The sequence below is a fragment of the Petaurus breviceps genome, unplaced genomic scaffold (assembly GCF_028583685.1).
Source record: "Petaurus breviceps papuanus isolate PSGF00001 unplaced genomic scaffold, PetGlider_PUasm1.0 126, whole genome shotgun sequence".
Taxonomy (NCBI): Eukaryota; Metazoa; Chordata; class Mammalia; order Diprotodontia; family Petauridae; genus Petaurus; species Petaurus breviceps.
The window spans coordinates 29,026,885-29,039,996 of NW_027185655.1; the positions used below are offsets into that span (position 1 = coordinate 29,026,885).

The window sequence follows — 13,112 nt, forward strand, 5'->3', positions numbered from 1 at the left end:
TGTGTGTGTGTGTGTGTGTTAAGTGTCTGAGGCCACATTTGAACTCAGGTCCTTCTGACTCCATGGCCGGTGCTCTATTCACTGTGCCACCTAGCTGCCCCGGTGCTAAGATTTTTAATGGTAGAAGAACATGTGAAGGAGGAAAGCATATACAATTAGTAATTAAAACAGTTAATGTTAATAATATTAACTCACCCATAAAATGGGGGTATGTAGAAGAATACTATAAAGAAGAATCCAATAGTTTGGCAATTACAAGGTATACTTGAAACATAAGAATTCAGAGAGTAAAAAGAAGGGAACTGAGCAAAAGGTATTATGCTTCAAGTGAATTTAGAAAGGTAAGAGAAGAAGTTATGACCTGAGAGAAGCCAAGATTAAAGCTAGACATATTTAAAGATGATAAACAGGGAAAATGCATTATGTTGAAAGACAATGAAATAATATCAATAATATATGCAGACATATTGGAAAAAAATTATAATAGTTGGGGACCTCAATGTACCATTTTGTAGAAACAAAGACCAACCACCACCACCAGCACCTATATCCTTCCTCTGCCCTTGTATTCTACAGCTGAGTCCACAAGGCAACACTTGCCCAATGTAGGTTCTGTTCTCTTTACAGGGGACTGCAGTTCATTGGCCAAATTTTCAAAATAAAAAAAAATCAAAATTAGGGAGTCAAAATTAAAAAATAATACAGTAAAAACTAGGGCATCAAAATTAGGGAACTAAAATTAGGGAGTAAAATTGCCAGATTAGAAAGTTAATGTTAGAATGTAAAATTGGAAAAAAAAAATAGGTAGTCAAAATTAAAGATTCAAGTTGTTTAAAAATTATAAAGTCAAATTGTCAAAATTTAGGAGTCAAAACTAGTCAGATTTTCAAATTAGGGAGTCAATATTTAAAAGTCACATTGTAAAAATTAGAGATTTAGAATTAGGAAATCAACATTAAAGAGTCAAATTGTCAAAATTAGGAATTAAAAGTTAGGGAATTGAAATGTAAGAATAAGGGGGAAAGTAGGATGTCAAATTGTCAAAAACTGATTGATTGAAAAATATTTATTAGTTCATTTAAATTTTTATGAAAAAAATATATTTTCCAGAACAAAAAAATTTTTTTTACTGAGAAGAATGTCATTGTTTTGTACATTCTTTCAAATTTCTCTTATATCTGGCTTAATAGAAGAAAAATGGTCTCACATCTTTCTGCAGTGAATCTGCTGCAATACCTTGTCTTGAAATATATCCAAAATCCAACCTTGGAAAATGAGTGCTTTAATAGGCAAATAATATTTAGTATTATTATCAAAATACTTTTGCACTTACAGATCCCCTACATGGACCCCAGGGGTCCATGGGCCACACTCTGTGAATTGCTGAACTATGTTATTGTTATCCAGTCATGTCTGACTTCATGACCCCATTTGGGGTTTTCTTGGCAAAGATACTGGAGTGGTTTTCCATTTCCTTCTCCAGCTCATGTTGCTGATAAGGAAAGTGAGGCAAACAGGGTTAAGTGACTTGCCCAGGGTCACACAGCTAGTAAGTGTCTGAGACTGGATTTGAACTCCGGTCTTCCTTATTCCAGGCCCAGTGCTTTATTTATTGTGCCGCCTAGCCACCCCCTCTGAACAATAGGAATCTCCTATCTAATTTCCTTGACAAGTCGTCATCCAACTTTTCCTTGAAGAAACCTAGTTGCCTTGAACATTCAAGCAGACCCTAATTCTCATAATACACAATAATTGATAAATAAAAACAATTGGGCTTTTTTAAATTTAATTTTTTCTAAGTTTTTTTTATCATGAACTTAGTCATCAACAAACACGAATAAATATAGAAAGAACAAAAAAAGGATACCCATAAACTTCTTTACATATACATTTTTTTAAGTTAAAAAAGTTAATTTGCAATTAGTAGAAGCATTTAACCTCTAAAAAAAAGCACAATGGCTTAATTTTAGATGTTAAGAGAAATTTTGAAAGTTAACAATATGTTACTTTTTTTCATAAGCATTTTTAAAACGTCTGAAAATAGCTTCTTTTTTCTCCATTTTCAGTAATGTCCTCCTTCAGTGGGCCCTCCTTAAATATTATGATGGGGGGAGTTGATTAGACTGAGAAACAGCTGATCTTTATTCATTATTTTTAAGAACTCTAGACTCCTCATCTGAGCAAGGCCATGAAGGCTGTGTCAGGAGAGATAACAGGGACTCTGTACAACTTTCCGGGAAAATATTACAAACGACAAAGCAAGAAGATAAGTCCACAGTCACCAGGGAAGATGTTGCCTTGTCGTACACACTAGGAGTGGAGGAGCAAGATTAGAGGCTACAGGGTGAGTGATAAGTAAATGATTCATCTTTACTGGGGGTTCTAGATAGCAAGGTATTTCATGAAGCTGATTAAAAGTGTCTATTGGGTTTTTTTTATGTTAACATGAATCTGACATATTAATACCTAACACATACCTTGTAGAATTTTATCTAGGGACTCAATACAGAACATGCACATCAGGTCTTTTTTTCTTTTCCACCAGTACCATCAGCAGCATTTTTTTTTTTTTACAAATACAGCTGTCCCAGATAATATATACCAGAAGATTATGTATCTATCCTGATTTTTAAAAATTTCGGAGAAGATTCCCTCTAACTTTTCTTAGTAGCCCACTGAAGTGTCTTATAAACAAAATCTGGAAGTAGGAAGGCATCTCAGAGGTCATTTTTATTCTAGCCTAGAAAATCCAACATCTCAAAAACTAGTAACCCAGACTCTGAAGAAAGAACTCAAGGGATGGGAAACTCACCCAAAGCAGCCCCAGTGCACCTTGGCCGACTCTGATTATGACGTCAAACTTCTGCCTGTTTGCAGCTTCTATATGTCACTCCAAGGTCTGCTTTCTGGGCCCAAGAAGAACAAGTCTAACCCCTCCACCACATAAGAGTTATTCAGAAACTTGTAGATTGCCACCTTATTTCTACACTCCTCCTTTCACCCCCCACCCTCCCCAAGTTCTCTTCAGGTCAGACTTCCTCAGAATTTCCAACCAGGCTCAGGTGGAAAGGTTTGTCTGAAACAAGACAAGCTAAACCAGGGTGAGGAAGCTGCCGCCTCGAGGCCACGTGTGGCCTTCTAGGTCCTTGGTTGTGGCCTTTGAACTGAGTTTTATGAAGAACAAATCCTTTAATTAAAGGGCTGCACTTGAGGTGGGCCCTGGCGCTTTCTGCTGGCTTTCCCCTATACCATTTTCTAGATGAATTATTTATATGATTATTTCTGCCCTCTACGAAAAATATTGAAACTGCTCAGGTATCTATGATATTTCTAGGCTATTTGCCAAAGGGAAGTAAGCCGTAAAAACAAGGTTCATAGAAACTGTCTTCCAAAGGCAGATCATTATGTGGCTTTGATAAGTTATCCCTTTCTTTCCTACAATCTCTGAGGGAGGAGAACTACAGAGACTGGAAAGCCCATTTTTTTTTCCAAAGAGTAGTAACCTTGATCTTTAATTTATAACAAATCTGCCTTAGGGAATAGCTGCTGGCAGAAGCCAATGAAATTTTGACTTCACTAAGAGATTGATTATTCATCTCAGAATCCAATATGGCTTGGGTTTTTAGGCTGAGAGCCCTTATCAAAAGTGGAAGAATTAAGATCAAAATGGTAGATTGCTCATTTCCCCTTTAAGTAGGCAGAGCTCTCTGGTTCTCCCCTCAAGTATTTTTTTTTTCTCTCTTTAATAAACACTAGATTGAATTCTCAGACTGTCTTATTTCTTGGAAGGATTAACTATTGGCTCCCATGCTTCTTCTAATGTAAGCTCCCAAATCTTTTCAAATTAAACAACGCATATCTTAGAGAGAAAGTGGGATGATTGATTTTTGCATGTTGATCATTGGTCAGGAGGTATAATTGCCTGTGATAAATAGGTACGATATACTGTATTATGACTGTTACTATCAGCTCTTTGAAGAAGACGGATGATTACCTTGCAGGTGACCTATTCCTCGAGAAAGCCATGCAGCTTGCTAAAAGGCACGCCAGTGTTCTCTGTGACTATGCAGTGACTGGAGATGTGAAGACGTTGCTAGCCATCCAGCACCTTCTTACTGTGGTGTGGGATGACAATGGGGACAAGTAAGTGGGACTCTATAGAGGGCAAGAAGTTGGGGGAGGAGAGAAAGGGAAGGAGTGGGTCTGGAGATGGCAAGGATCTCACCATGTTGTCAAGTGACTGCTGAGGAGGGAGTTGGGGGGGGGGAGATTCTGGGACATCTAGATAACAACTAATAATAATAGCCAACGTTAAATAGTGCTTTAAGGTTAGCTAAGCACTTTACAAATATTTTATCCTCACAACAACCCTGGGAGGTTTTATTCCCCACATTTTATAGATGAGGAAACAGTCTGAGAAGTTAAGTGACTTGCCCAGGACCACACAACTAGTAAGTATCTGAGGTATGAAATAACTATATTTCTAGTTTGTTTGTCTCTTTTAACCAAACTACTCAGGTTAACAGGCAGAATTTAAACTCAGGTCTTCCTCGACTCCATGTTTAATGCTCTAGCCACTGTACCACCTGATTATCTAGATATAAAGAAGCCCAGGGGGCTCTGTCCAATCAGTCACCTCCCTCTTCCCTAGCCGGGACTGCTGTCTTCATCATTCCTATGCAGAAGTGTCTGAGATAGTGCAGCCTGCTGGGAAGAAGAACCAAGCTGGGTCATACAGAGCTCCAGTCCTTGGTGAGGCCATGCCTTGTGTTACATTGATTGTTGTCACCAGCCCTGACACTGCTTCCTAGCAAGTCCCAGGAAGGAGGTCACCCATTGTATCCCAAGGGTGAAGGAATATCTGGGCTCCTCAGATTTTTTTTTAATTTTTAAATGGTCCTTGGAGACGAGCCTTCAAACACCCTATCCTCTGGTGCCTGTTCTGCTTAGCTCAGCCCCTGAGCAGATCCCTGGGGTCAGAGGTAGAGTTTCCTTCTCTCGAGCTTTCCATCCTCAGGTCACCCACATTCCTCTCTTTTAACTATTGTTCGCAATATCTTCAACTCCATTTTGTCCTCATTGGTTTCTTTTTAACCCTTGCCTATAAAAACATTTGTTAGTCTAGCCACAAACTATTGTCCTTAGGCAGTCAGAGTTTGCACTAAAACACTATTCAAAAGGCTATGGAAAAATTATCTAATTGATCTTCCTAAAGCCACTGGTCTGACCATGTCACTCTCTAGTCTCCTTCACTAAACTTCAGCGACTCCCTATTACCTCCAAGACCAAATACAAAATTCAGTGTTTAAAGCTCCTTATAACCCCACCTCCCTACATACACAAAAGACTTCTTTTTCACTCTTCTTCTACCTTACTTTTTTTTCATGTACTCTACAATCCTCTGACATTATCCTGTTCATCACACAAAATATTCTCTCTTCTGACTCCATCCATTCTCACTGCCTGTGCCTCATGCCTAGAATTCTCTCTTCTCATCTCTGCCTCATGGATTCCCTGGCTTCCTTCAAGTTCTAGCAAAAAATGACATTTTCTTTTTTTTTAATGCCATTTTCTACAAAAAGTTTTTCCCAGTCCCACTTAATATTAGTGCCTTCTCTCTGTGATTATCTTCTGTTTATGCTGTAAATATCTTGTTTGTACACAGCTATTTAAATATCATCTTCCCATCAGATTATGAGCAAGAACTGTCTTTGGCCTTTCTTTCCATTCCCAGAGCTTAGAATAGAGCTTGGCACAGTCTTAATTAGCAAAAGATGAAAAAAGCCCAAGGAAAGTGAGCTGTGTTAGCAGGAAAAGATGTCTATTGTCTCTGTTACTACAAATCATTCTCTTTGATTAGCCCTCAGCTCTCTAACCCAGTAACAATGATGATGATGGTAATACTTGTTGACTTAACAAGTAATTCTATTCTGTTACAGTCACTGTTTTCTTCTATATTACCTTAACCATATGAAGTCTGATGTGTAGTTTTTTTTTTTCATATTTAAGTGTTTCCCTTGATTTTATCTAACTAGAGTGTTTGGTACACATCATGTTGATATAATATCTGTCAATGATTCCTATGCACAGAGCTTTCCATTTCTGCTGTTACTGTAGTTCTGAACTTTGTCCCCATCATACCTGTCCAATCCCCACAAGCTCTCTTTGGAAATGATCCAGAGAGTTCCTGCATCATGGTCTTCTAACAGGTTCAGAGACCTGTAATGAACTGTCACAAGTCCAGTTCTTTGACTAAAATCTACTGATATCAGTTTCATCACTGAGATGGTTTTTTTTCCTTAACTTTGGTGTGAAAACTGAAGCAGATCTTTAAAGCAAATAATAACCCTGGGTATTCAGGCAATCCGAGATTGATGTTCTCATTCCTCACAGTGCAACCAAGGATGTGGTGTAACCACTGACCTTATTATTATAAGTCCAAGAGAATTCATACAACCTTTATGTCTAATGCCACAATAACTGTATACCAGAAAATATATTTAGTGCAAAATAATGTGTAATTCAAAAAGAAAACAATAAAGGAAGACAATGTTCTTTCTAGCGAACTTTATTGAAAACAATAAAGGAAGACAATGTTCTTTCTAGCGAACTTTTCAGAAGAACCACAAAGCTAATCAGATCAGAATCTTTATTAACTAAAAGTGACCACTAAAAATTTGAAATGGTCTGCATGAAATAATCCTGAATGAAAAAAATGAGAGCCTGAGATCTTGTCTACAAACAGATTTCTATGAGATTAGAAAAAAAAAACAACCTTTTTTTAACAATTATGAGAATTGGAAAGAATTTTAGAATTAAATAATTATTTCTTTGCCATCAATATTTAGCATATACCTCTATTTTTCATTATACCATTGAATAAAGACACATTTTAAAAAGAAAAAGAAATAGCTTCTGGAGAAGTAGAGAGTTGTGTGTGCTATAGGAGCAGGGGAATAAAGGCAATAAGGCATGTTTAAGCATGTAGAGAGAATCCTAAGAAAACAGATGGTAAATGATTGTCCTTACCTACACAACCAGTCTAAAGGGATTTGAATGACTATTTAGAACAACATCATCTAAACGTCCCAATGAATTAGATCCCAGTGTGTATATGACAATATCTTTTGGAAGAGAAAAAGAGTGATAATAATTATTATTTTCCTCTTTCCCCTCCTCCTCCTCATCACCATCATCATCATTGTCATTGGGTTAGAGAGCTGAGGGCTAGTCAAAGAGAATGATTTGTAGTAACAGACACAACAGACATCTTTTCCTCCTAACACTAAGGCTTATTTTCCTTAGGATTTTTTTCATCTTTAGCTAATTAACCATCTTAATCCTGTGGCCATGAATCATCACATGAATAAAAAGGGGAACAAAAAGAAATCAAAACTCGACCATGGATAAATCCCCATAAGGATGGAAAATCACTTCTCTGAAATAGACATGGAAATTCTTTAAGAAGCTTTGGAGAGTGTGACATTTTTAATGGCCCATGTGCATGATGCCTTCCTCAAATTTCAAGTCTTAACAGAAATCTTACAGCACAGTACCTCATTGGAACCTAGCTCAGCTCTGAAATTATTTTTGTAAAAATACTTCTCACGCAATACAGCAGGCTTCTCCTTGGCAATGTTCAATCCCAAATATAATTTATTTTCAAGGAGTAAGAAACATGTCTGAATAAAATGGCTCTCAATTCAGAGTTAAATTGGACGGATCTCTTGGCTTCTTAGCTATAGTAACTTCTTTTATGTGGTATTTCAGATGCAGAGAGCAGATCTTTAAACTACTTTCTTGGTGGGTTGTTGTCCTTCGTTCTTGAAGATGACCCAAATGACATCAAGATGCCAGAGTCAAGTTTCAGTGTGTCCGACTGTGGCTGATCAGAACAATACAAGCTCGGAATGCTCTACCACAGGTCTGGTACAAATAGTCCATGAGAACATTTGGGGAGGACTCTCTAAATTTGAACATCTCATATTTCTTTTGAGCTGTCTCAGCTCTGCTTTGCTCACAGAGATAGCACCTTCTCTTGTGTGGACACGCCATGTTGAGCAGTCCTGTGCCAGTATGTCACACAATCAACTCCAAAGTTCTTCAGAGAGACCTTGAGAGTGTCCTTATATTGCTTCTTCTGACCACCATATGAGTGCTTGCCCTGTGTGAGTTCTCTCCTATTATTTGTAAGGAGCAGATGTCTACTTAAAGCAGGGTTTTTTCATCTGGACGACTTAACTATTCTTAACCATGAACTCATATATAGCATTTTGGTAACTACATTTCAATATAATACATTTCTTTAATAAGCTTACATGTTTTATTTTGTGCATTTTCAAAACAAGATTCTGGGGAATCCCTAGGCTTCACCAAATTATAGTCAACAAAGATCCTTGGGTTAGGTGATTGTCTATACCTAAGTAAGGAAGCATGCCTTCACATTATCAATCAGAAGTTAATTTAATAAATCCTGCACTTTAACATTTCTCCTCTATGAAAATTAATATTTGGCATCACTGAGGACCTAGTAAACACAAAGCCCAACACGTTTATCTGTCTACTCTTTTCTTCCTCCCCCAACCTCTTAGCTCACAACATTGTTTGGGTCATTATCATTGAATGGTAGCTACATCAACATAAACTGAACACTCAAAAAAGGCCACCAGGGACAAAAGGCATCTTAGAAAATCTGATTGATGCTTACAGACCATTAAATATGAACCTATTCATTCATTAACTGATTTTCCCCCACTAACTGATAATTGTCACTCTCTTTATATTTTAGCTTATACAAGCAGTCATTCACTTTCATGATGAATTGGTATAGAACTGTCTAGAAGTTTGGTTTCTGGTGACATCATTAACTTGAGAAACAACCTCTACCAGGTAAGCAGAGATGTCAGTTTTTACTTTAAAAAAACTATTTTTTAAATTTAAAGTTGGATAAAGAAACTTCTCAAAACGCAAGGCAATTTAGGAACTTCTAGGAACTAGGACATGTGCCATATTAGGCCCTTGAAGAAATTTCATCCAACAAATTATTGATTACATGTTCCTTCGACTTATCCCTATACATAGTTACACAATGTAGCATAGCTTTAAAAAGTCTTCAGTGCTAATATCTTTAAAATCTTCTATATCATGAAAAAGAACTTTTCTATTTCTGGGTGAGCCATTATGCTCATATTAATTGTGACACAATTAACTTTTTTTTTTAAAGCAATAGGGATTAAGTAACTTGCTCAAGGTTACACGGTGAGTTATTTCTGGGTGTGGCGCTAAGTATCTGAGCCCGGATTTGATCCAGGTCATCCCAACACTGGAGCCGGTGCTCTTACTTGCTGAGCCACCTGGCTGCCCCTAACACAATTAACTTTTAACATCATGGTATGAAAGGAGATGGCTAGCTATGTGGTAGAGTGGATGGAATGCTGCATCAGGAAGACTCTGAGCTCAAAACTGGCCTCAGACACTTACTAGTTGTGTAACCCTGGGCAAGTCACTTCACCCTGCTTGCCTCAGTTTCCTCATCTGTAAAATGAGTTGGAGAAGGAAATGACAAACCATCCCAGCATCTTTGCCAACAACAAATGAGGTCATGAAAAGCTGAACATGACTGAAAAAAGGACTGAACAACAGCAGCAATAGAAAGATAAACCAGGTCTCGTGATTTAAAGAAGCTCCAGTTCTTCATTTTAAAAACCATTTTTCTATTTTAAAACAACAAAAATCTATTAAGTCACTTGCTTGTGGTCTACAAGTGATTTATTTTTCCCATGATGGGTCATTGTTTCTTGAAAGGTAGAACATTCTGCACTCCTGATTTCTCATGTTCTTTCTCTGACTGTTAGGCTGAAAGTAATAAAGGAACTGGCCTCTTATCATACAAAAAGGGGCTGAAGGAGGGGATTCTCTGCTGGACCATGACTCATAATCTGTAGGAGGGCTCACATGTAACCAGAGCTGTCGCATGAGCTTCATTTTAGATTTTTCTTTTGGAAATATCTTGAGAGCCCTGTGCCATTTGGATAGATCAGCATTTTGTCGTTGTTCAGTTGTTTCGGTCATTTCTGACTCTTCATGACCCCATTTGGGTTTCTCTTGGCAAAGATACCAGAGTGGTTTGCCATTTCCTTCTCCAGCTCATTTTACAGATGAGGAATCTAAGGCAAACAGGGTTAAGAGACTTGCCCAGGGTCACACAGGCTGTATCTGAGAACAGATTTGAACTCGGGTCTTCCTGTCTCCAGGCCTGGCACTCTATCCACTGTGCCACCTAGCTGCCCTTATCAGTACTTGGGAGGCCTTTAAAGCTTAATGTTCAGATTGACAATTATAAAGATATGAATCTTGTTGTGTTGCCTCTTACAACTTTTCCATGTGCAGAATGTTTTCCTTTAGCCTTTATCAGTCAAATTCAGTGTAATCCTTTCCTTTTCCTTCCACAAATAGGTACTCCAAGAATCAGAATTCATTAGATGTTAGGTTCCAATCTGGCTTGATAGTCATGTCATTTGAATACATATACTAAGTAGCTCAGTCATACTTGTATTGAACAATGACAACCTTATTCAAACCCAGAAATGATCCATATTAGAGGAATAAGACTAACTAGGACATTCAAGCTTGTGACCTCACCGACCTCCATCCATGAACACACTTAAGGATGTTCAGAAGGACTGGATCATTTAGTCCACTTAGCAAATCAAGTAAACACTCTTTCCATCAGCCACCCTCTGCTTACTCTTCCTGCTTCCCTGTCAACAAAGGAGAGGAGAGAATGAGTAATTGAGGTGACTTGGTATCCTGGACAGAGAGCTAGCCTGGGAGCCTGGAAGACCTGAGGTCAAGTCCTATCTCTGACACATATTGACTATGTGACCTTGGATAATTCACTAGTGACCTAGGGCAAGTGCCCTTGGTAGCACTCTGAAACAATGTATGACATTAGATTATGCCCCATAAGGTTTACTTTAGGGAGAAAACCTGACTTCTCCCTGTGTTGTGATTTAAACCCAGTGATGCCAAAAACTGTTGGGGTGGGGGCTTTGCCCACCCCAAAACTGTTGGGGTTTCATGATGTGTTGTGGTGGAACTGTCTTAAATAATTTAGAGTCAGACAACCTCTAATCCAAGTATAGGCATTTATTGAGACTGACGCCTCTCATGAAGCGGGTTAAGTTCTAAGAGGAACCAGCAACTTTAGAGAAAACAAGATGGATTTTGATAAGATATTGATGCAATTACATAACAGAAATTTAGATAGAATAGAGGAATATCATTAATACTAAAAGGCAGGAGGAGTTTGTTAAGGGATTAGGTAATGGAGGAGGGATCTCATCTATGGTTCAGTGGTTAAACATTCTGGTCATTCAGCCCTCCAACTGGCTAGCTATTGTGGTCCTGTCTGGTTAAGACATAGTTAAGTATTGTGGTCCTGTCTTGGGCTAGATGGATGAGGTGATTGTGACTGAGTACAAGAACACACCTGTTTCTGTGGGAATGTGTCTAGGGGCAGTAAACCAGGTAGAGGCAGTAGCTGCTTTCTGATCACATGGACACACCTGCTGTTTCTGTGGGAACTAAGAGTTCAGGGACACACCTGTTGTTACAATGAGCAGTGAGGCCTATATGAAGAAGTTAGGACATTGGGGGGACAGGACTAGGTAGGTACAGTGGTCCTGCTGTTCAGAGGGGCTGGGCCCATAATGAAGTTAGAATATTGGGACTGGGGGCAGCTTTATTAGGATTCCATCACCTGGGCCAGCTACTCTAAGTTATTTGCAATGATATGGCCTCAAAATAGTAGCAAAGTGGTCAACAACCTGCTTTGGTTGAAGGGGTTTCCTCATTTGGCAATTCCTTATACCAATAACACTGTAAGTCCTGCCTCTATCACTCTACAAGTTAACATATAAGGTCTTATTTAATACTCTTGATTTGTTTTCTGGTTCACAAATTCACAGCTGAAGCCTGACTTCATTATTTGTCCCTTCTTCAGTGACTCTTTGTGACCCCGAGGGCCATAGCATGCCAATGCTGTTCATGAGGTTTTCATAGCAAAGATACTAGAGTGGTTTACCATTTCCTTTTCCCATGGATTAAGGCAAACAGAGGTTAAGTGACTTGCCTAGGATCACACAGCTAAGTGTTTGTGGCTAAATTTGAACTCAGGTCTTGCTGACTTCAGACCCAGTGCCTATCTACTGAGGAATCTAGCTGCCTCAGCTTCAGTATTATAATTGAAAAAACAAATCAACTTTACCTCATTTAATGGTGATATAGTAACCAACCCTGAAGGGAATATGTATGCTTAATTCTTTCAGTAACATGGAGAGGTAGAAGGAAGGCGGGTGCACGAGATTGCAGTTACGTTTTTTAATCTTAATTTTCTCAAAATCATTTCCCTAAATTAGGGACTAATTAAGGCATTACTCTTCTCTTCTTAGTCATCACCAAAAAATTCTTTTCTTATTTTTTCTGTAATTAAGATTTATAATACTGAGATTTAAAAATTTGTAGGTCATATTTTTTTAACGGCCAAGCAGTCAGCAAGCATTTATTAAGCACCTACTATGTGCTAAGCCCTGGCCAAGGAGGGAATTTTTTTTGTTTGACTATGCATAGATATTACAAGGACTTGTTTCCCACCATTGTTGGGAGAAAGGGTCTAGAAAATGTTGTTAATTTAAAAATAAACAATTTAATTTTAATAAAATCTATAGGTGAAGAAAATAAGAGATATACTCATTGAAGGAGATTTTTTTGAATGAGCAAAAAAGCATCCAGTTATTTTGGGAAACAAAAATAAATAATCAGAACTTAGCCTGTAGGTTGTAGGATGGAAGGAACTCTAGGTTCTTAGAAGTGACACTGGAGAATTCTAGTCTTGATAAGTTAGAAGGGTGTAGAATTTTCAGGAACAACTGGCAAAAACAAAGCAAAATGCATTGATAAAAAACTTATTTTAAGGTGGTGGGGGAAAGAATCAAAAGCCCAAGATGGTTTGAATAACTTCTTTTCAAAAAGTGTCAACAATAGCTTTTCCTCCACATTCAATTCTGCATCATTACCTTAGATTTCTCTCTCTCTCTCTCTCTCTCTCTCTC

General features: G+C 38.1%; 1 long non-coding RNA gene across 1 annotated transcript in view; it reads left to right on the plus strand.

Moving 5' to 3' along the window:
• The window catches only part of LOC138166094 (uncharacterized), a 29,501-nt gene that overhangs the window by 7,467 nt on the left and 8,922 nt on the right, over positions 1–13,112 (plus strand). Inside the window, exons 2-5 of the long non-coding RNA XR_011169529.1 lie at positions 2,160–2,344; positions 4,002–4,143; positions 7,771–7,924; positions 8,789–8,889. This is a non-coding gene — a long non-coding RNA (uncharacterized lncRNA). The remainder of the gene's footprint in view (positions 1–2,159; positions 2,345–4,001; positions 4,144–7,770; positions 7,925–8,788; positions 8,890–13,112) is intronic.